The sequence below is a fragment of the Lissotriton helveticus genome, chromosome 4_1 (genome assembly GCF_964261635.1).
Source record: "Lissotriton helveticus chromosome 4_1, aLisHel1.1, whole genome shotgun sequence".
In the NCBI taxonomy this organism is placed as follows: Eukaryota; Metazoa; Chordata; class Amphibia; order Caudata; family Salamandridae; genus Lissotriton; species Lissotriton helveticus.
The window spans coordinates 337,475,610-337,497,672 of NC_136063.1; positions in this window are offsets into that span (position 1 = coordinate 337,475,610).

Genomic DNA, 22,063 nt, shown 5'->3' on the forward strand with positions numbered 1-22,063 from the left:
ATTACCCCAGTACAGAGATCTGGGCCTAAATCCATTGTTTTTTTGCACTCCACACTACCCCAGTTCAGACATGGCCATATGCAAATAAGCTTTGACCCTGTGCCTCATGGGAACAGGAACAGTCCAGCCCGAACTGCCAAGCCATGTCTCCCCTGGACCAGAATCAAGCATCCTAGGACCAGTTTCTGGCTATCAGCCGGCATCAGCCAGGATAGCTTGACTCCAGTGGTGTGGAGAGCACAGGACTCACGTCTGAGCATACCCGTCCCACTCGGGGTGACAAATGCAAAAACAACGGTTGATGGACAGAATGCAGAACAATGTTATACATTCACCCCAGTACAGAGATCTGGGCCTAAATCCATTGTTTTTTGCACTCCACACTACCCCAGTTCAGACATGCCCATATGCAAATAAGCCTTGACCCTGTGCCTCATGGGAACAGGAACAGTCCAGCCCAAACTGCCAAGCAATGTCTCCCCTGGACCGGAATCAAGCATCCTAAGACCAGTTTCTGGCTATCGGCCGTCATCAGCCAGGATAGCTTGACTTCAGTGGTGTGGAGAGCACAGGACTCACGTCTGAGCATACCCGTTCCACTCGGGGTGACAAATGCAAAAACAACAGTTGATGGACAGAATGCAGAACAATGTCATACATTCACCCCAGTACAGAGATCTGGGCCTAAATCCATTGTTTTTTTGCACTCCACACTACCCCAGTTCAGACATGGCCATATGCAAATAAGCCATGACCCTGTGCTTCACAGGAACAGGAACAGTCCAGCCTGAAATGCCAAGCAATGTCTCCCCTGGACCGGAATCAAGCATCCTAGGACGGTTTTCTGGCTATCAGCCGTCATCAGCAAGGATAGCTTGACTCCAGTGGTGTGGAGAGCACAGGACTCACGTCTGAGCATACCCGTCCCACTCGGGTTGACAAATGCAAAAACAACGGTTGATGGACAGAATGCAGAACAATGTTATACATTCACCCCAGTACAGAGATCTGGATCTAAATCCATTGTTGTTTTGCACTCCACACTACCCCAGTTCAGACATGGCCATATGCAAATAAGCCTTGACCCTGTGCCTCATGGGAACAGGAACAGTCCAGCCCGAACTGCCAAGCCATGTCTCCCCTGCACCGGAATCAAGCATCCTAGGACCAGTTTCTCGCTATCAGCCGTCTTCAGCAAGGATAGCTTGACTCCAGTGGTGTGGAGAGCACAGGACTCACGTCTGAGCATACCCGTCCCACTCGGGGTGACAAATGCAAAAACAACGGTTGATGGACAGAATGCAGAACAATATTATACATTCACCCCAGTACAGAGATCTGGGCCTAAATCCATCGTTTTTTGCACTCCGCACCACCCCAGTTCAGACAAGGCCATATGCAAATCAGCCTTGACCCTGTGCCTCATGGCAACAGTCCAGCCTGAACTGCCAAGATATGTCTTCCCTGGACCGGAATCAAGCATCCCAAGACCGGTTTCTTGCTATCAGTCATCATCAGCCAGGAAAGCTTGACTCAAGCGGTGTGGAGAGCACGGTAATTGCATCTGAGCATACCTATCCCACTCGGGGTGACAAATGCAAAAACAACAGTTGAATGACAGAATGCAGAACACTGTCATACATTCACCTCAGTACAGAGATCTGGGCCTAAATCCATCATTTTTTTGCACTCCACACAACCCCACTTCAGACATGGCCATATGCAAATCAGCCTTGACCCTGTGCCTCATGGGAACAGTCCAACCCGAACTGCCAAGCCATGTCTTCCCTGGACCGCAATCAAGCATCCTAGGACCGGTTTCTGGCTATCAGCCGTCATCAGCCAGGATAGCTTGACTCCAGTGGTGTGGAGAGCATGGGACTCACGTCTGAGTATACCCGTCCAACTTGGGGTGACAAATGCAAAAACAACATTTGATGGACAGAATGCAGAACAATGTCATACATTCAACCCAGAACAGAGATCTGGGCCTAAATCCATCATTTTCTTTTGCACTCCACACCACCTCAGTTCAGACATGGCCATATGCAAATCAGCCTTGACCCTGTGCCTCATGGGAACTGTCCAGCTAGAACTGCCAAGCCATGTCTTCCCTGGACCGGAATCAAGCATCCTACGACCGGTTTCTGGCTGTCAGCCGTCATCAGGAAGGATAGCTTGACTCCAGTGGTGTGGAGAGCACAGGACTCACATCTGAGCATACCCGTCCCACTCGGGGTGATAAATGCAATAACAACGGTTGATGGACAGAATGCAGAACAATGTTATACATTCACCCCAGTACATAGATCTGGGCCTAAATCCATTGTTTTTTTGCACTCCACACTACCCCAGTTCAGACATGGCCATATGCAAATAAGCTTTGACCCTGTGCCTCATGGGAACAGGAACAGTCCAGCCCGAACTGCCAAGCCATGTCTCCCCTGGACCAGAATCAAGCACCCTAGGACCAGTTTCTGGCTATCAGCCGTCATCAGCCAGGATAGCTTGACTTCAGTGGTGTGGAGAGCAGGGCACTCACGTCTGAGCATACCGTTGCAGTCGGTGTGACAAATGCAAAAACAACAGTTGATGGAGAGAATGCAGAACAATATCATATATTTACCCCAGTACAGAGATCTGGGCCTAAATCCATTGTTTTTTTTGCACTCCACACTACCCCAGTTCAGACATGGCCATATGCAAATACGCCTTGACCCTGTGCCTCATGGGAACAGGAACAGTCCAGCCTGAAATGCCAAGCGATGTCTCCCATGGACGGGAACCAATCATCCTAGGACCAGTTTCTGGCTATCAGCCGTCATCAGCCAGGATAGCTTGACTTCAGTGGTGTGGAGAGCAGGGCACTCACGTCTGAGCATACCGTTGCAGTCGGTGTGACAAATGCAAAAACAACAGTTGATGGAGAGAATGCAGAACAATATCATATATTTACCCCAGTACAGAGATCTGGGCCTAAATCCATTGTTTTTTTGCACTCCACACTACCCCAGTTCAGACATGGCCATATGCAAATACGCCTTGACCCTGTGCCTCATGGGAACAGGAACAGTCCAGCCTGAAATGCCAAGCGATGTCTCCCATGGACGGGAACCAATCATCCTGAGACCAGTTTCTGGCTATCGGCCGTCATCAGCCAGGATAGCTTGACTTCAGTGGTGTGGAGAGCACAGGACTCACGTCTGAGCATACCCGTCCCACTCGGGGTGACAAATGCAAAAACAACGGTTGATGGACAGAATGCAGAACAATGTTATACATTCACCCCAGTACAGAGATCTGGGCCTAAATCCATTGTTTTTTGCACTCCACACTACCCCAGTTCAGACATGGCCATATGCAAATAAGCCTTGACCCTGTGCCTCATGGGAACAGGAACAGTCCAGCCCGAACTGCCAAGCCATGTCTCCCCTGGACCGGAATCAAGCATCCTGAGACCAGTTTCTGGCTATCGGCCGTCATCAGCCAGGATAGCTTGACTTCAGTGGTGTGGAGAGCACGGCACTCACGTCTGAGCATACCCGTTCCACTCGGGGTGACAAATGCAAAAACAACAGTTGATGGACAGAATGCAGAACAATGTCATACATTCACCCCAGTACAGAGATCTGGGCCTAAATCCATTGTTTTTTTGCACTCCACACTACCCCAGTTCAGACATGGCCATATGCAAATAAGCCATGACCCTGTGCTTCACAGGAACAGGAACAGTCCAGCCTGAAATGCCAAGCAATATCTCCCCTGGACCGGAATCAAGCATCCTAGTACGGTTTTCTGGCTATCAGCCGTCATCAGCAAGGATAGCTTGACTCCAGTGGTGTGGAGAGCACAGGACTCACGTCTGAGCATACCCGTCCCACTCGGGGTGACAAATGCAAAAACAACGGTTGATGGACAGAATGCAGAACAATGTTATACATTCACCCCAGTACAGAGATCTGGATCTAAATCCATTGTTTTTTTGCACTCCACACTACCCCAGTTCAGACATGGCCATATGCAAATAAGCCTTGACCCTGTGCCTCATGGGAACAGGAACAGTCCAGCCCGAACTGCCAAGCCATGTCTCCCCTGCACCGGAATCAAGCATCCTAGGACCAGTTTCTGGCTATCAGCCGTCTTCAGCAAGGATAGCTTGACTCCAGTGGTGTGGAGAGCACAGGACTCACGTCTGAGCATACCCGTCCCACTCGGGGTGACAAATGCAAAAACAACGGTTGATGGACAGAATGCAGAACAATATTATACATTCACCCCAGTACAGAGATCTGGGCCTAAATCCATCGTTTTTTGCACTCCGCACCACCCCAGTTCAGACAAGGCCATATGCAAATCAGCCTTGACCCTGTGCCTCATGGCAACAGTCCAGCCTGAACTGCCAAGATATGTCTTCCCTGGACCGGAATCAAGCATCCCAGGACCGGTTTCTTGCTATCAGTCATCATCAGCCAGGAAAGCTTGACTCCAGTGGTGTGGAGAGCACGGTAATTACATCTGAGCATACCTATCCCACTCGGGGTGACAAATGCAAAAACAACAGTTGAATGACAGAATGCAGAACACTGTCATACATTCACCTCAGTACAGAGATCTGGGCCTAAATCCATCATTTTTTTGCACTCCACACAACCCCACTTCAGACATGGCCATATGCAAATCAGCCTTGACCCTGTGCCTCATGGGAACAGTCCAACCCGAACTGCCAAGCCATGTCTTCCCTGGACCGGAATCAAGCATCCTAGGACCGGTTTCTGGCTATCAGCCGTCATCAGCCAGGATAGCTTGACTCCAGTGGTGTGGAAAGCATGGGACTCACGTCTGAGCATACCCGTCCCACTCAGGGTGACAAATGCAAAAAAAACAGTTGATGGACAGAATGCAGAACAAGGTCATACATTCACCCCAGTACAGAGATCTGGGCCTAAATCCATCATTTGTTTGCACTCCACACCACCCACGTTCAGACATGGCCATATGCACATGAGCCTTGACCCTGTGCCTCATGGGAACAGTCCAGCCAGAACTGCCAAGTCATGTCTTCCCTGGACCGGAATCAAGCATCCTAGAACCTGTTTCCTGCTATCAGCCGTCATCAGCCAGGATATCTTGACTCCAGTGGTGTGGAGAGCATGGGACTCACGTCTGAGCATACCCGTCCAACTTGGGGTGACAAATGCAAAAACAACAGTTGATGGACAGAATGCAGAACAATGTCATACATTCAACCCAGAACAGAGATCTGGGCCTAAATCCATCATTTTCTTTTGCACTCCACACCACCTCAGTTCAGACATGGCCATATGCAAATCAGCCTTGACCCTGTGCCTCATGGGAACTGTCCAGCTAGAACTGCCAAGCCATGTCTTCCCTGGACCGGAATCAAGCATCCTACGACCGGTTTCTGGCTGTCAGCCGTCATCAGGAAGGATAGCTTGACTCCAGTGGTGTGGAAAGCACAGGACCCACATCTGAGCATACCCGTCCCACTCGGGGTGATAAATGCAATAACAACGGTTGATGGACAGAATGCAGAACAATGTTATACAATTACCCCAGTACAGAGATCTGGGCCTAAATCCATTGTTTTTTTGCACTCCACACTACCCCAGTTCAGACATGGCCATATGCAAATAAGCTTTGACCCTGTGCCTCATGGGAACAGGAACAGTCCAGCCCGAACTGCCAAGCCATGTCTCCCCTGGACCAGAATCAAGCATCCTAGGACCAGTTTCTGGCTATCAGCCGGCATCAGCCAGGATAGCTTGACTCCAGTGGTGTGGAGAGCACAGGACTCACGTCTGAGCATACCCGTCCCACTCGGGGTGACAAATGCAAAAACAACGGTTGATGGACAGAATGCAGAACAATGTTATACATTCACCCCAGTACAGAGATCTGGGCCTAAATCCATTGTTTTTTGCACTCCACACTACCCCAGTTCAGACATGCCCATATGCAAATAAGCCTTGACCCTGTGCCTCATGGGAACAGGAACAGTCCAGCCCAAACTGCCAAGCAATGTCTCCCCTGGACCGGAATCAAGCATCCTAAGACCAGTTTCTGGCTATCGGCCGTCATCAGCCAGGATAGCTTGACTTCAGTGGTGTGGAGAGCACGGCACTCACGTCTGAGCATACCCGTTCCACTCGGGGTGACAAATGCAAAAACAACAGTTGATGGACAGAATGCAGAACAATGTCATACATTCACCCCAGTACAGAGATCTGGGCCTAAATCCATTGTTTTTTTGCACTCCACACTACCCCAGTTCAGACATGGCCATATGCAAATAAGCCATGACCCTGTGCTTCACAGGAACAGGAACAGTCCAGCCTGAAATGCCAAGCAATGTCTCCCCTGGACCGGAATCAAGCATCCTAGGACGGTTTTCTGGCTATCAGCCGTCATCAGCAAGGATAGCTTGACTCCAGTGGTGTGGAGAGCACAGGACTCACGTCTGAGCATACCCGTCCCACTCGGGGTGACAAATGCAAAAACAACGGTTGATGGACAGAATGCAGAACAATGTTATACATTCACCCCAGTACAGAGATCTGGATCTAAATCCATTGTTGTTTTGCACTCCACACTACCCCAGTTCAGACATGGCCATATGCAAATAAGCCTTGACCCTGTGCCTCATGGGAACAGGAACAGTCCAGCCCGAACTGCCAAGCCATGTCTCCCCTGCACCGGAATCAAGCATCCTAGGACCAGTTTCTCGCTATCAGCCGTCTTCAGCAAGGATAGCTTGACTCCAGTGGTGTGGAGAGCACAGGACTCACGTCTGAGCATACCCGTCCCACTCGGGGTGACAAATGCAAAAACAACGGTTGATGGACAGAATGCAGAACAATATTATACATTCACCCCAGTACAGAGATCTGGGCCTAAATCCATCGTTTTTTGCACTCCGCACCACCCCAGTTCAGACAAGGCCATATGCAAATCAGCCTTGACCCTGTGCCTCATGGCAACAGTCCAGCCTGAACTGCCAAGATATGTCTTCCCTGGACCGGAATCAAGCATCCCAAGACCGGTTTCTTGCTATCAGTCATCATCAGCCAGGAAAGCTTGACTCCAGCGGTGTGGAGAGCACGGTAATTGCATCTGAGCATACCTATCCCACTCGGGGTGACAAATGCAAAAACAACAGTTGAATGACAGAATGCAGAACACTGTCATACATTCACCTCAGTACAGAGATCTGGGCCTAAATCCATCATTTTTTTGCACTCCACACAACCCCACTTCAGACATGGCCATATGCAAATCAGCCTTGACCCTGTGCCTCATGGGAACAGTCCAACCCGAACTGCCAAGCCATGTCTTCCCTGGACCGCAATCAAGCATCCTAGGACCGGTTTCTGGCTATCAGCCGTCATCAGCCAGGATAGCTTGACTCCAGTGGTGTGGAGAGCATGGGACTCACGTCTGAGTATACCCGTCCAACTTGGGGTGACAAATGCAAAAACAACATTTGATGGACAGAATGCAGAACAATGTCATACATTCAACCCAGAACAGAGATCTGGGCCTAAATCCATCATTTTCTTTTGCACTCCACACCACCTCAGTTCAGACATGGCCATATGCAAATCAGCCTTGACCCTGTGCCTCATGGGAACTGTCCAGCTAGAACTGCCAAGCCATGTCTTCCCTGGACCGGAATCAAGCATCCTACGACCGGTTTCTGGCTGTCAGCCGTCATCAGGAAGGATAGCTTGACTCCAGTGGTGTGGAGAGCACAGGACTCACATCTGAGCATACCCGTCCCACTCGGGGTGATAAATGCAATAACAACGGTTGATGGACAGAATGCAGAACAATGTTATACATTCACCCCAGTACATAGATCTGGGCCTAAATCCATTGTTTTTTTGCACTCCACACTACCCCAGTTCAGACATGGCCATATGCAAATAAGCTTTGACCCTGTGCCTCATGGGAACAGGAACAGTCCAGCCCGAACTGCCAAGCCATGTCTCCCCTGGACCAGAATCAAGCACCCTAGGACCAGTTTCTGGCTATCAGCCGTCATCAGCCAGGATAGCTTGACTTCAGTGGTGTGGAGAGCAGGGCACTCACGTCTGAGCATACCGTTGCAGTCGGTGTGACAAATGCAAAAACAACAGTTGATGGAGAGAATGCAGAACAATATCATATATTTACCCCAGTACAGAGATCTGGGCCTAAATCCATTGTTTTTTTTGCACTCCACACTACCCCAGTTCAGACATGGCCATATGCAAATACGCCTTGACCCTGTGCCTCATGGGAACAGGAACAGTCCAGCCTGAAATGCCAAGCGATGTCTCCCATGGACGGGAACCAATCATCCTAGGACCAGTTTCTGGCTATCAGCCGTCATCAGCCAGGATAGCTTGACTTCAGTGGTGTGGAGAGCAGGGCACTCACGTCTGAGCATACCGTTGCAGTCGGTGTGACAAATGCAAAAACAACAGTTGATGGAGAGAATGCAGAACAATATCATATATTTACCCCAGTACAGAGATCTGGGCCTAAATCCATTGTTTTTTTGCACTCCACACTACCCCAGTTCAGACATGGCCATATGCAAATACGCCTTGACCCTGTGCCTCATGGGAACAGGAACAGTCCAGCCTGAAATGCCAAGCGATGTCTCCCATGGACGGGAACCAATCATCCTAGGACGGGTTTCTGGCTATCAGCCGTCATCAGCAAGGATAGCTTGACACCAGTGGTATGGAGAGCACAGGACTCACGTCTGAGCATACCCGTCCCACTCGGGGTGACAAATGCAAAAACAACGGTTGATGGACAGAATGCAGAACAATGTTATACATTCACCCCAGTACAGAGATCTGGGCCTAAATCCATTGTTTTTTGCACTCCACACTACCCCAGTTCAGACATGGCCATATGCAAATAAGCCTTGACCCTGTGCCTCATGGGAACAGGAACAGTCCAGCCCGAACTGCCAAGCCATGTCTCCCCTGGACCGGAATCAAGCATCCTGAGACCAGTTTCTGGCTATCGGCCGTCATCAGCCAGGATAGCTTGACTTCAGTGGTGTGGAGAGCACGGCACTCACGTCTGAGCATACCCGTTCCACTCGGGGTGACAAATGCAAAAACAACAGTTGATGGACAGAATGCAGAACAATGTCATACATTCACCCCAGTACAGAGATCTGGGCCTAAATCCATTGTTTTTTTGCACTCCACACTACCCCAGTTCAGACATGGCCATATGCAAATAAGCCATGACCCTGTGCTTCACAGGAACAGGAACAGTCCAGCCTGAAATGCCAAGCAATATCTCCCCTGGACCGGAATCAAGCATCCTAGTACGGTTTTCTGGCTATCAGCCGTCATCAGCAAGGATAGCTTGACTCCAGTGGTGTGGAGAGCACAGGACTCACGTCTGAGCATACCCGTCCCACTCGGGGTGACAAATGCAAAAACAACGGTTGATGGACAGAATGCAGAACAATGTTATACATTCACCCCAGTACAGAGATCTGGATCTAAATCCATTGTTTTTTTGCACTCCACACTACCCCAGTTCAGACATGGCCATATGCAAATAAGCCTTGACCCTGTGCCTCATGGGAACAGGAACAGTCCAGCCCGAACTGCCAAGCCATGTCTCCCCTGCACCGGAATCAAGCATCCTAGGACCAGTTTCTGGCTATCAGCCGTCTTCAGCAAGGATAGCTTGACTCCAGTGGTGTGGAGAGCACAGGACTCACGTCTGAGCATACCCGTCCCACTCGGGGTGACAAATGCAAAAACAACGGTTGATGGACAGAATGCAGAACAATATTATACATTCACCCCAGTACAGAGATCTGGGCCTAAATCCATCGTTTTTTGCACTCCGCACCACCCCAGTTCAGACAAGGCCATATGCAAATCAGCCTTGACCCTGTGCCTCATGGCAACAGTCCAGCCTGAACTGCCAAGATATGTCTTCCCTGGACCGGAATCAAGCATCCCAGGACCGGTTTCTTGCTATCAGTCATCATCAGCCAGGAAAGCTTGACTCCAGTGGTGTGGAGAGCACGGTAATTACATCTGAGCATACCTATCCCACTCGGGGTGACAAATGCAAAAACAACAGTTGAATGACAGAATGCAGAACACTGTCATACATTCACCTCAGTACAGAGATCTGGGCCTAAATCCATCATTTTTTTGCACTCCACACAACCCCACTTCAGACATGGCCATATGCAAATCAGCCTTGACCCTGTGCCTCATGGGAACAGTCCAACCCGAACTGCCAAGCCATGTCTTCCCTGGACCGGAATCAAGCATCCTAGGACCGGTTTCTGGCTATCAGCCGTCATCAGCCAGGATAGCTTGACTCCAGTGGTGTGGAAAGCACGGGACTCACGTCTGAGCATACCCGTCCCACTCAGGGTGACAAATGCAAAAAAAACAGTTGATGGACAGAATGCAGAACAAGGTCATACATTCACCCCAGTACAGAGATCTGGGCCTAAATCCATCATTTGTTTGCACTCCACACCACCCAAGTTCAGACATGGCCATATGCACATGAGCCTTGACCCTGTGCCTCATGGGAACAGTCCAGCCAGAACTGCCAAGTCATTTCTTCCCTGGACCGGAATCAAGCATCCTAGAACCTGTTTCCTGCTATCAGCCGTCATCAGCCAGGATATCTTGACTCCAGTGGTGTGGAGAGCATGGGACTCACGTCTGAGCATACCCGTCCAACTTGGGGTGACAAATGCAAAAACAACAGTTGATGGACAGAATGCAGAACAATGTCATACATTCAACCCAGAACAGAGATCTGGGCCTAAATCCATCATTTTCTTTTGCACTCCACACCACCTCAGTTCAGACATGGCCATATGCAAATCAGCCTTGACCCTGTGCCTCATGGGAACTGTCCAGCTAGAACTGCCAAGCCATGTCTTCCCTGGACCGGAATCAAGCATCCTACGACCGGTTTCTGGCTGTCAGCCGTCATCAGGAAGGATAGCTTGACTCCAGTGGTGTGGAAAGCACAGGACCCACATCTGAGCATACCCGTCCCACTCGGGGTGATAAATGCAATAACAACGGTTGATGGACAGAATGCAGAACAATGTTATACATTCACCCCAGTACATAGATCTGGGCCTAAATCCATTGTTTTTTTGCACTCCACACTACCCCAGTTCAGACATGGCCATATGCAAATAAGCTTTGACCCTGTGCCTCATGGGAACAGGAACAGTCCAGCCCGAACTGCCAAGCCATGTCTCCCCTGGACCAGAATCAAGCATCCTAGGACCAGTTTCTGGCTATCAGCCGTCATCAGCCAGGATAGCTTGACTTCAGTGGTGTGGAGAGCAGGGCACTCACGTCTGAGCATACCCGTTCCACTCGGTGTGACAAATGCAAAAACAACAGTTGATGGATAGAATGCAGAACAATATCATACATTTACCCCAGTACAGAGATCTGGGCCTAAATCCATTGTTTTTTTGCACTCCACACTACCCCAGTTCAGACATGGCCATATGCAAATAAGCTTTGACCCTGTGCCTCATGGGAACAGGAACAGTCCAGCCCGAACTGCCAAGCCATGTCTCCCCTGGACCAGAATCAAGCATCCTAGGACCAGTTTCTGGCTATCAGCCGGCATCAGCCAGGATAGCTTGACTTCAGTAGTGTGGAGAGCAGGGCACTCACGTCTGAGCATACCCGTTCCACTCGGTGTGACAAATGCAAAAACAACAGTTGATGGACAGAATGCAGAACAATATCATACATTTACCCCAGTACAGAGATCTGGGCCTAAATCCATTGTTTTTTTGCACTCCACACTACCCCAGTTCAGACATGGCCATATGCAAATACGCCTTGACCCTGTGCCTCATGGGAACAGGAACAGTCCAGCCTGAAATGCCAATCGATGTCTCCCCTGGACGGGAACCAATCATCCTAGGACGGGTTTCTGGCTATCAGCCGTCATCAGCAAGGATAGCTTGACTCCAGTGGTGTGGAGAGCACAGGACTCACGTCTGAGCATACCCGTCCCACTCGGGGTGACAAATGCAAAAACAACGGTTGATGGACAGAATGCAGAACAATGTTATACATTCACCCCAGTACAGAGATCTGGGCCTAAATCCATTGTTTTTTGCACTCCACACTACCCCAGTTCAGACATGCCCATATGTAAATAAGCCTTGACCCTGTGCCTCATGGGAACAGGAACAGTCCAGCCCGAACTGCCAAGCAATGTCTCCCCTGGACCGGAATCAAGCATCCTAAGACCAGTTTCTGGCTATCGGCCGTCATCAGCCAGGATAGCTTGACTTCAGTGGTGTGGAGAGCACGGCACTCACGTCTGAGCATACCCGTTCCACTCGGGGTGACAAATGCAAAAACAACAGTTGATGGACAGAATGCAGAACAATGTCATACATTCACCCCAGTACAGAGATCTGGGCCTAAATCCATTGTTTTTTTGCACTCCACACTACCCCAGTTCAGACATGGCCATATGCAAATAAGCCATGACCCTGTGCTTCACAGGAACAGGAACAGTCCAGCCTGAAATGCCAAGCAATGTCTCCCCTGGACCGGAATCAAGCATCCTAGGACGGTTTTCTGGCTATCAGCCGTCATCAGCAAGGATAGCTTGACTCCAGTGGTGTGGAGAGCACAGGACTCACGTCTGAGCATACCCGTCCCACTCGGGGTGACAAATGCAAAAACAACGGTTGATGGACAGAATGCAGAACAATGTTATACATTCACCCCAGTACAGAGATCTGGATCTAAATCCATTGTTGTTTTGCACTCCACACTACCCCAGTTCAGACATGGCCATATGCAAATAAGCCTTGACCCTGTGCCTCATGGGAACAGGAACAGTCCAGCCCGAACTGCCAAGCCATGTCTCCCCTGCACCGGAATCAAGCATCCTAGGACCAGTTTCTCGCTATCAGCCGTCTTCAGCAAGGATAGCTTGACTCCAGTGGTGTGGAGAGCACAGGACTCACGTCTGAGCATACCCGTCCCACTCGGGGTGACAAATGCAAAAACAACGGTTGATGGACAGAATGCAGAACAATATTATACATTCACCCCAGTACAGAGATCTGGGCCTAAATCCATCGTTTTTTGCACTCCGCACCACCCCAGTTCAGACAAGGCCATATGCAAATCAGCCTTGACCCTGTGCCTCATGGCAACAGTCCAGCCTGAACTGCCAAGATATGTCTTCCCTGGACCGGAATCAAGCATCCCAAGACCGGTTTCTTGCTATCAGTCATCATCAGCCAGGAAAGCTTGACTCCAGCGGTGTGGAGAGCACGGTAATTGCATCTGAGCATACCTATCCCACTCGGGGTGACAAATGCAAAAACAACAGTTGAATGACAGAATGCAGAACACTGTCATACATTCACCTCAGTACAGAGATCTGGGCCTAAATCCATCATTTTTTTGCACTCCACACAACCCCACTTCAGACATGGCCATATGCAAATCAGCCTTGACCCTGTGCCTCATGGGAACAGTCCAACCCGAACTGCCAAGCCATGTCTTCCCTGGACCGCAATCAAGCATCCTAGGACCGGTTTCTGGCTATCAGCCGTCATCAGCCAGGATAGCTTGACTCCAGTGGTGTGGAGAGCATGGGACTCACGTCTGAGTATACCCGTCCAACTTGGGGTGACAAATGCAAAAACAACATTTGATGGACAGAATGCAGAACAATGTCATACATTCAACCCAGAACAGAGATCTGGGCCTAAATCCATCATTTTCTTTTGCACTCCACACCACCTCAGTTCAGACATGGCCATATGCAAATCAGCCTTGACCCTGTGCCTCATGGGAACTGTCCAGCTAGAACTGCCAAGCCATGTCTTCCCTGGACCGGAATCAAGCATCCTACGACCGGTTTCTGGCTGTCAGCCGTCATCAGGAAGGATAGCTTGACTCCAGTGGTGTGGAGAGCACAGGACTCACATCTGAGCATACCCGTCCCACTCGGGGTGATAAATGCAATAACAACGGTTGATGGACAGAATGCAGAACAATGTTATACATTCACCCCAGTACATAGATCTGGGCCTAAATCCATTGTTTTTTTGCACTCCACACTACCCCAGTTCAGACATGGCCATATGCAAATAAGCTTTGACCCTGTGCCTCATGGGAACAGGAACAATCCAGCCCGAACTGCCAAGCCATGTCTCCCCTGGACCAGAATCAAGCACCCTAGGACCAGTTTCTGGCTATCAGCCGTCATCAGCCAGGATAGCTTGACTTCAGTGGTGTGGAGAGCAGGGCACTCACGTCTGAGCATACCGTTGCAGTCGGTGTGACAAATGCAAAAACAACAGTTGATGGAGAGAATGCAGAACAATATCATATATTTACCCCAGTACAGAGATCTGGGCCTAAATCCATTGTTTTTTTGCACTCCACACTACCCCAGTTCAGACATGGCCATATGCAAATACGCCTTGACCCTGTGCCTCATGGGAACAGGAACAGTCCAGCCTGAAATGCCAAGCGATGTCTCCCATGGACGGGAACCAATCATCCTAGGACGGGTTTCTGGCTATCAGCCGTCATCAGCAAGGATAGCTTGACACCAGTGGTATGGAGAGCACAGGACTCACGTCTGAGCATACCCGTCCCACTCGGGGTGACAAATGCAAAAACAACGGTTGATGGACAGAATGCAGAACAATGTTATACATTCACCCCAGTACAGAGATCTGGGCCTAAATCCATTGTTTTTTGCACTCCACACTACCCCAGTTCAGACATGGCCATATGCAAATAAGCCTTGACCCTGTGCCTCATGGGAACAGGAACAGTCCAGCCCGAACTGCCAAGCCATGTCTCCCCTGGACCGGAATCAAGCATCCTGAGACCAGTTTCTGGCTATCGGCCGTCATCAGCCAGGATAGCTTGACTTCAGTGGTGTGGAGAGCACGGCACTCACGTCTGAGCATACCCGTTCCACTCGGGGTGACAAATTCAAAAACAACAGTTGATGGACAGAATGCAGAACAATGTCATACATTCACCCCAGTACAGAGATCTGGGCCTAAATCCATAGTTTTTTTGCACTCCACACTACCCCAGTTCAGACATGGCCATATGCAAATAAGCCATGACCCTGTGCTTCACAGGAACAGGAACAGTCCAGCCTGAAATGCCAAGCAATATCTCCCCTGGACCGGAATCAAGCATCCTAGTACGGTTTTCTGGCTATCAGCCATCATCAGCAAGGATAGCTTGACTCCAGTGGTGTGGAGAGCACAGGACTCACGTCTGAGCATACCCGTCCCACTCGGGGTGACAAATGCAAAAACAACGGTTGATGGACAGAATGCAGAACAATGTTATACATTCACCCCAGTACAGAGATCTGGATCTAAATCCATTGTTTTTTTGCACTCCACACTACCCCAGTTCAGACATGGCCATATGCAAATAAGCCTTGACCCTGTGCCTCATGGGAACAGGAACAGTCCAGCCCGAACTGCCAAGCCATGTCTCCCCTGCACCGGAATCAAGCATCCTAGGACCAGTTTCTGGCTATCAGCCGTCTTCAGCAAGGATAGCTTGACTCCAGTGGTGTGGAGAGCACAGGACTCACGTCTGAGCATACCCGTCCCACTCGGGGTGACAAATGCAAAAACAACGGTTGATGGACAGAATGCAGAACAATATTATACATTCACCCCAGTACAGAGATCTGGGCCTAAATCCATCGTTTTTTGCACTCCGCACCACCCCAGTTCAGACAAGGCCATATGCAAATCAGCCTTGACCCTGTGCCTCATGGCAACAGTCCAGCCTGAACTGCCAAGATATGTCTTCCCTGGACCGGAATCAAGCATCCCAGGACCGGTTTCTTGCTATCAGTCATCATCAGCCAGGAAAGCTTGACTCCAGTGGTGTGGAGAGCACGGTAATTACATCTGAGCATACCTATCCCACTCGGGGTGACAAATGCAAAAACAACAGTTGAATGACAGAATGCAGAACACTGTCATACATTCACCTCAGTACAGAGATCTGGGCCTAAATCCATCATTTTTTTGCACTCCACACAACCCCACTTCAGACATGGCCATATGCAAATCAGCCTTGACCCTGTGCCTCATGGGAACAGTCCAACCCGAACTGCCAAGCCATGTCTTCCCTGGACCGGAATCAAGCATCCTAGGACCGGTTTCTGGCTATCAGCCGTCATCAGCCAGGATAGCTTGACTCCAGTGGTGTGGAAAGCACGGGACTCACGTCTGAGCATACCCGTCCCACTCAGGGTGACAAATGCAAAAAAAACAGTTGATGGACAGAATGCAGAACAAGGTCATACATTCACCCCAGTACAGAGATCTGGGCCTAAATCCATCATTTGTTTGCACTCCACACCACCCAAGTTCAGACATGGCCATATGCACATGAGCCTTGACCCTGTGCCTCATGGGAACAGTCCAGCCAGACCTGCCAAATCATTTCTTCCCTGGACCGGAATCAAGCATCCTAGAACCTGTTTCCTGCTATCAGCCGTCATCAGCCAGGATATCTTGACTCCAGTGGTGTGGAGAGCATGGGACTCACGTCTGAGCATACCCGTCCAACTTGGGGTGACAAATGCAAAAACAACAGTTGATGGACAGAATGCAGAACAATGTCATACATTCAACCCAGAACAGAGATCTGGGCCTAAATCCATCATTTTCTTTTGCACTCCACACCACCTCAGTTCAGACATGGCCATATGCAATTCAGCCTTGACCCTGTGCCTCATGGGAACTGTCCAGCTAGAACTGCCAAGCCATGTCTTCCCTGGACCGGAATCAAGCATCCTACGACCGGTTTCTGGCTGTCAGCCGTCATCAGGAAGGATAGCTTGACTCCAGTGGTGTGGAAAGCACAGGACCCACATCTGAGCATACCCGTCCCACTCGGGGTGATAAATGCAATAACAACGGTTGATGGACAGAATGCAGAACAATGTTATACATTCACCCCAGTACATAGATCTGGGCCTAAATCCATTGTTTTTTTGCACTCCACACTACCCCAGTTCAGACATGGCCATATGCAAATAAGCTTTGACCCTGTGCCTCATGGGAACAGGAACAGTCCAGCCCGAACTGCCAAGCCATGTCTCCCCTGGACCAGAATCAAGCATCCTAGGACCAGTTTCTGGCTATCAGCCGTCATCAGCCAGGATAGCTTGACTTCAGTGGTGTGGAGAGCAGGGCACTCACGTCTGAGCATACCCGTTCCACTCGGTGTGACAAATGCAAAAACAACAGTTGATGGATAGAATGCAAAACAATATCATACATTTACCCCAGTACAGAGATCTGGGCCTAAATCCATTGTTTTTTTGCACTCCACACTACCCCAGTTCAGACATGGCCATATGCAAATACGCCTTGACCCTGTGCCTCATGGGAACAGGAACATTCCAGCCTGAAATGCCAATCGATGTCTCCCCTGGACGGGAACCAATCATCCTAGGACGGGTTTCTTGCTATCAGCCGTCATCAGCAAGGATAGCTTGACTCCAGTGGTGTGGAGAGCACAGGACTCACATCTGAGCATACCCGTCCCACTCGGGGTGACAAATGCAAAAACAACGGTTGATGGACAGAATGCAGAACAATGTTATAAATTCACCCCAGTACAGAGATCTGGGCCTAAATCCATTGTTTTTTGCACTCCACACTACCCCAGTTCAGACATGGCCATATGCAAATAAGCCTTGACCCTGTGCCTCATGGGAACAGGAACAGTCCAGCCCGAACTGCCAAGCAATGTCTCCCCTGGACCGGAATCAAGCATCCTAAGACCAGTTTCTGGCTATCGGCCGTCATCAGCCAGGATAGCTTGACTTCAGTGGTGTGGAGAGCACGGCACTCACGTCTGAGCATACCCGTTCCACTCGGGGTGACAAATGCAAAAACAACAGTTGATGGACAGAATGCAGTACAATGTCATACATTCACCCCAGTACAGAGATCTGGGCCTAAATCCATTGTTTTTTTGCACTCCACACTACCCCAGTTCAGACATGGCCATATGCAAATAAGCCATGACCCTGTGCTTCACAGGAACAGGAACAGTCCAGCCTGAAATGCCAAGCAATGTCTCCCCTGGACCGGAATCAAGCATCCTAGGACGGTTTTCTGGCTATCAGCCGTCATCAGCAAGGATAGCTTGACTCCAGTGGTGTGGAGAGCACAGGACTCACGTCTGAGCATACCCGTCCCACTCGGGGTGACAAATGCAAAAACAACGGTTGATGGACAGAATGCAGAACAATATGATACATTCACCCCAGTACAGAGATCTGGGCCTAAATCCATTGTTTTTTTGCACTCCACACTACCCCAGTTCAGACATGGCCATATGCAAATAAGCCATGACCCTGTGCTTCACAGGAACAGGAACAGTCCAGCCTGAAATGCCAAGCAATGTCTCCCCTGGACCGGAATCAAGCATCCTAGGATGGTTTTCTGGCTATCAGCCGTCATCAGCAAGGATAGCTTGACTCCAGTGGTGTGGAGAGCACAGGACTCACGTCTGAGCATACCCGTCCCACTCGGGGTGACAAATGCAAAATCAACGGTTGATGGACAGAATGCAGAACAATGTTATACATTCACCCCAGTACAGAGATCTGGATCTAAATCCATTGTTGTTTTGCACTCCACACTACCCCAGTTCAGACATGGCCATATGCAAATAAGCCTTGACCCTGTGCCTCATGGGAACAGGAACAGTCCAGCCCGAACTGCCAAGCCATGTCTCCCCTGCACCGGAATCAAGCATCCTAGGACCAGTTTCTGGCTATCAGCCGTCTTCAGCAAGGATAGCTTGACTCCAGTGGTGCGGAGAGCACAGGACTCACGTCTCAGCATACCCGTCCCACTCGGGGTGACAAATGCAAAAACAACGGTTGATGGACAGAATGCAGAACAATATGATACATTCACCCCAGTACAGAGATCTGGGCCTAAATCCATTGTTTTTTTGCACTCCACACTACCCCAGTTCAGACATGGCCATATGCAAATAAGCCATGACCCTGTGCTTCACAGGAACAGGAACAGTCCAGCCTGAAATGCCAAGCAATGTCTCCCCTGGACCGGAATCAAGCATCCTAGGACGGTTTTCTGGCTATCAGCCGTCATCAGCAAGGATAGCTTGACTCCAGTGGTGTGGAGAGCACAGGACTCACGTCTGAGCATACCCGTTCCACTCGGGGTGACAAATGCAAAAACAACGGTTGATGGACAGAATGCAGAACAATGTTATACATTCACCCCAGTACAGAGATCTGGATCTAATTCCATTGTTTTTTTGCACTCCACACTACCCCAGTTCAGACATGGCCATTTGCAAATAAGCCTCGACCCTGTGCCTCATGGGAACAGGAACAGTCCAGCCCGAACTGCCAAGCCATGTCTCCCCTGCACCGGAATCAAGCATCCTAGGACCAGTTTCTGGCTATCAGCCGTCTTCAGCAAGGATAGCTTGACTCCAGTGGTGTGGAGAGCACAGGACTCACGTCTGAGCATACCCGTCCCACTCGGGGTGACAAATGCAAAAACAACGGTTGATGGACAGAATGCAGAACAATATTATACATTCACCCCAGTACAGAGATCTGGGCCTAAATCCATCATTTTTTGCACTCCGCACCACCCCAGTTCAGACAAGGCCATATGCAAATCAGCCTTGACCCTGTGCCTCATGGCAACAGTCCAGCCTGAACTGCCAAGATATGTCTTCCCTGGACCGGAATCAAGCATCCCAGGACCGGTTTCTTGCTATCAGTCATCATCAGCCAGGAAAGCTTGACTCCAGTGGTGTGGAGAGCACGGTAATTACATCTGAGCATACCTATCCCACTCGGGGTGACAAATGCAAAAACAACAGTTGAATGACAGAATGCAGAACACTGTCATACATTCACCTCAGTACAGAGATCTGGGCCTAAATCCATCATTTTTTTGCACTCCACACAACCCCACTTCAGACATGGCCATATGCAAATCAGCCTTGACCCTGTGCCTCATGGGAACAGTCCAACCCGAACTGCCAAGCCATGTCTTCCCTGGACCGGAATCAAGCATCCTAGGACCGGTTTCTGGCTATCAGCCGTCATCAGCCAGGATAGCTTGACTCCAGTGGTGTGGAAAGCATGGGACTCACGTCTGAGCATACCCGTCCCACTCAGGGTGACAAATGCAAAAAAAACAGTTGATGGACAGAATGCAGAACAAGGTCATACATTCACCCCAGTACAGAGATCTGGGCCTAAATCCATCATTTGTTTGCACTCCACACCACCCACGTTCAGACATGGCCATATGCACATGAGCCTTGACCCTGTGCCTCATGGGAACAGTCCAGCCAGAACTGCCAAGTCATGTCTTCCCTGGACCGGAATCAAGCATCCTAGAACCTGTTTCCTGCTATCAGCCGTCATCAGCCAGGATATCTTGACTCCAGTGGTGTGGAGAGCATGGGACTCACGTCTGAGCATACCCGTCCAACTTGGGGTGACAAATGCAAAAACAACAGTTGATGGACAGAATGCAGAACAATGTCATACATTCAACCCAGAACAGAGATCTGGGACTAAATCCATCATTTTCTTTTGCACTCCACACCACCCAAGTTCAGACATGGCCATATGCACATGAGCCTTGACCCTGTGCCTCATGGGAACAGTCCAGCCAGAACTGCCAAGTCATTTCTTCCCTGGACCGGAATCAAGCATCCTAGAACCTGTTTCCTGCTATCAGCCGTCATCAGCCAGGATATCTTGACTCCAGTGGTGTGGAGAGCATGGGACTCACGTCTGAGCATACCCGTCCAACTTGGGGTGACAAATGCAAAAACAACAGTTGATGGACAGAATGCAGAACAATGTCATACATTCAATCCAGAACAGAGATCTGGGCCCAAATCCATCATTTTCTTTTGCACTCCACACCACCTCAGTTCAGACATGGCCATATGCAAATCAGCCTTGACCCTGTGCCTCATGGGAACTGTCCAGCTAGAACTGCCAAGCCATGTCTTCCCTGGACCGGAATCAAGCATCCTATGACCGGTTTCTGGCTGTCAGCCGTCATCAGGAAGGATAGCTTGACTCCAGTGGTGTGGAAAGCACAGGACCCACATCTGAGCATACCCGTCCCACTCGGGGTGATAAATGCAATAACAACGGTTGATGGACAGAATGCAGAACAATGTTATACATTCACCCCAGTACAGAGATCTGGGACTAAATCCATTGTTTTTTTGCACTCCACACTACCCCAGTTCAGACATGGCCATATGCAAATACACCTTGACCCTGTGCCTCATGGGAACAGGAACAGTCCAGCCTGAAATGCCAATCGATGTCTCCCCTGGACGGGAACCAATCATCCTAGGACGGGTTTCTTGCTATCAGCCGTCATCAGCAAGGATAGCTTGACTCCAGTGGTGTGGAGAGCACAGGACTCACGTCTGAGCATACCCGTCCCACTCGGGGTGACAAATGCAAAAACAACGGTTGATGGACAGAATGCAGAACAATGTTATACATTCACCCCAGTACAGAGATCTGGGCCTAAATCCATTGTTTTTTGCACTCCACACTACCCCAGTTCAGACATGGCCATATGCAAATAAGCCTTGACCCTGTGCCTCATGGGAACAGGAACAGTCCAGCCCGAACTGCCAAGCAATGTCTCCCCTGGACCGGAATCAAGCATCCTAAGACCAGTTTCTGGCTATCGGCCGTCATCAGCCAGGATAGCTTGACTTCAGTGGTGTGGAGAGCACGGCACTCACGTCTGAGCATGCCCGTTCCACTCGGGGTGACAAATGCAAAAACAACAGTTGATGGACAGAATGCAGTACAATGTCATACATTCACCCCAGTACAGAGATCTGGGCCTAAATCCATTGTTTTTTTGCACTCCACACTACCCCAGTTCAGACATGGCCATATGCAAATAAGCCATGACCCTGTGCTTCACAGG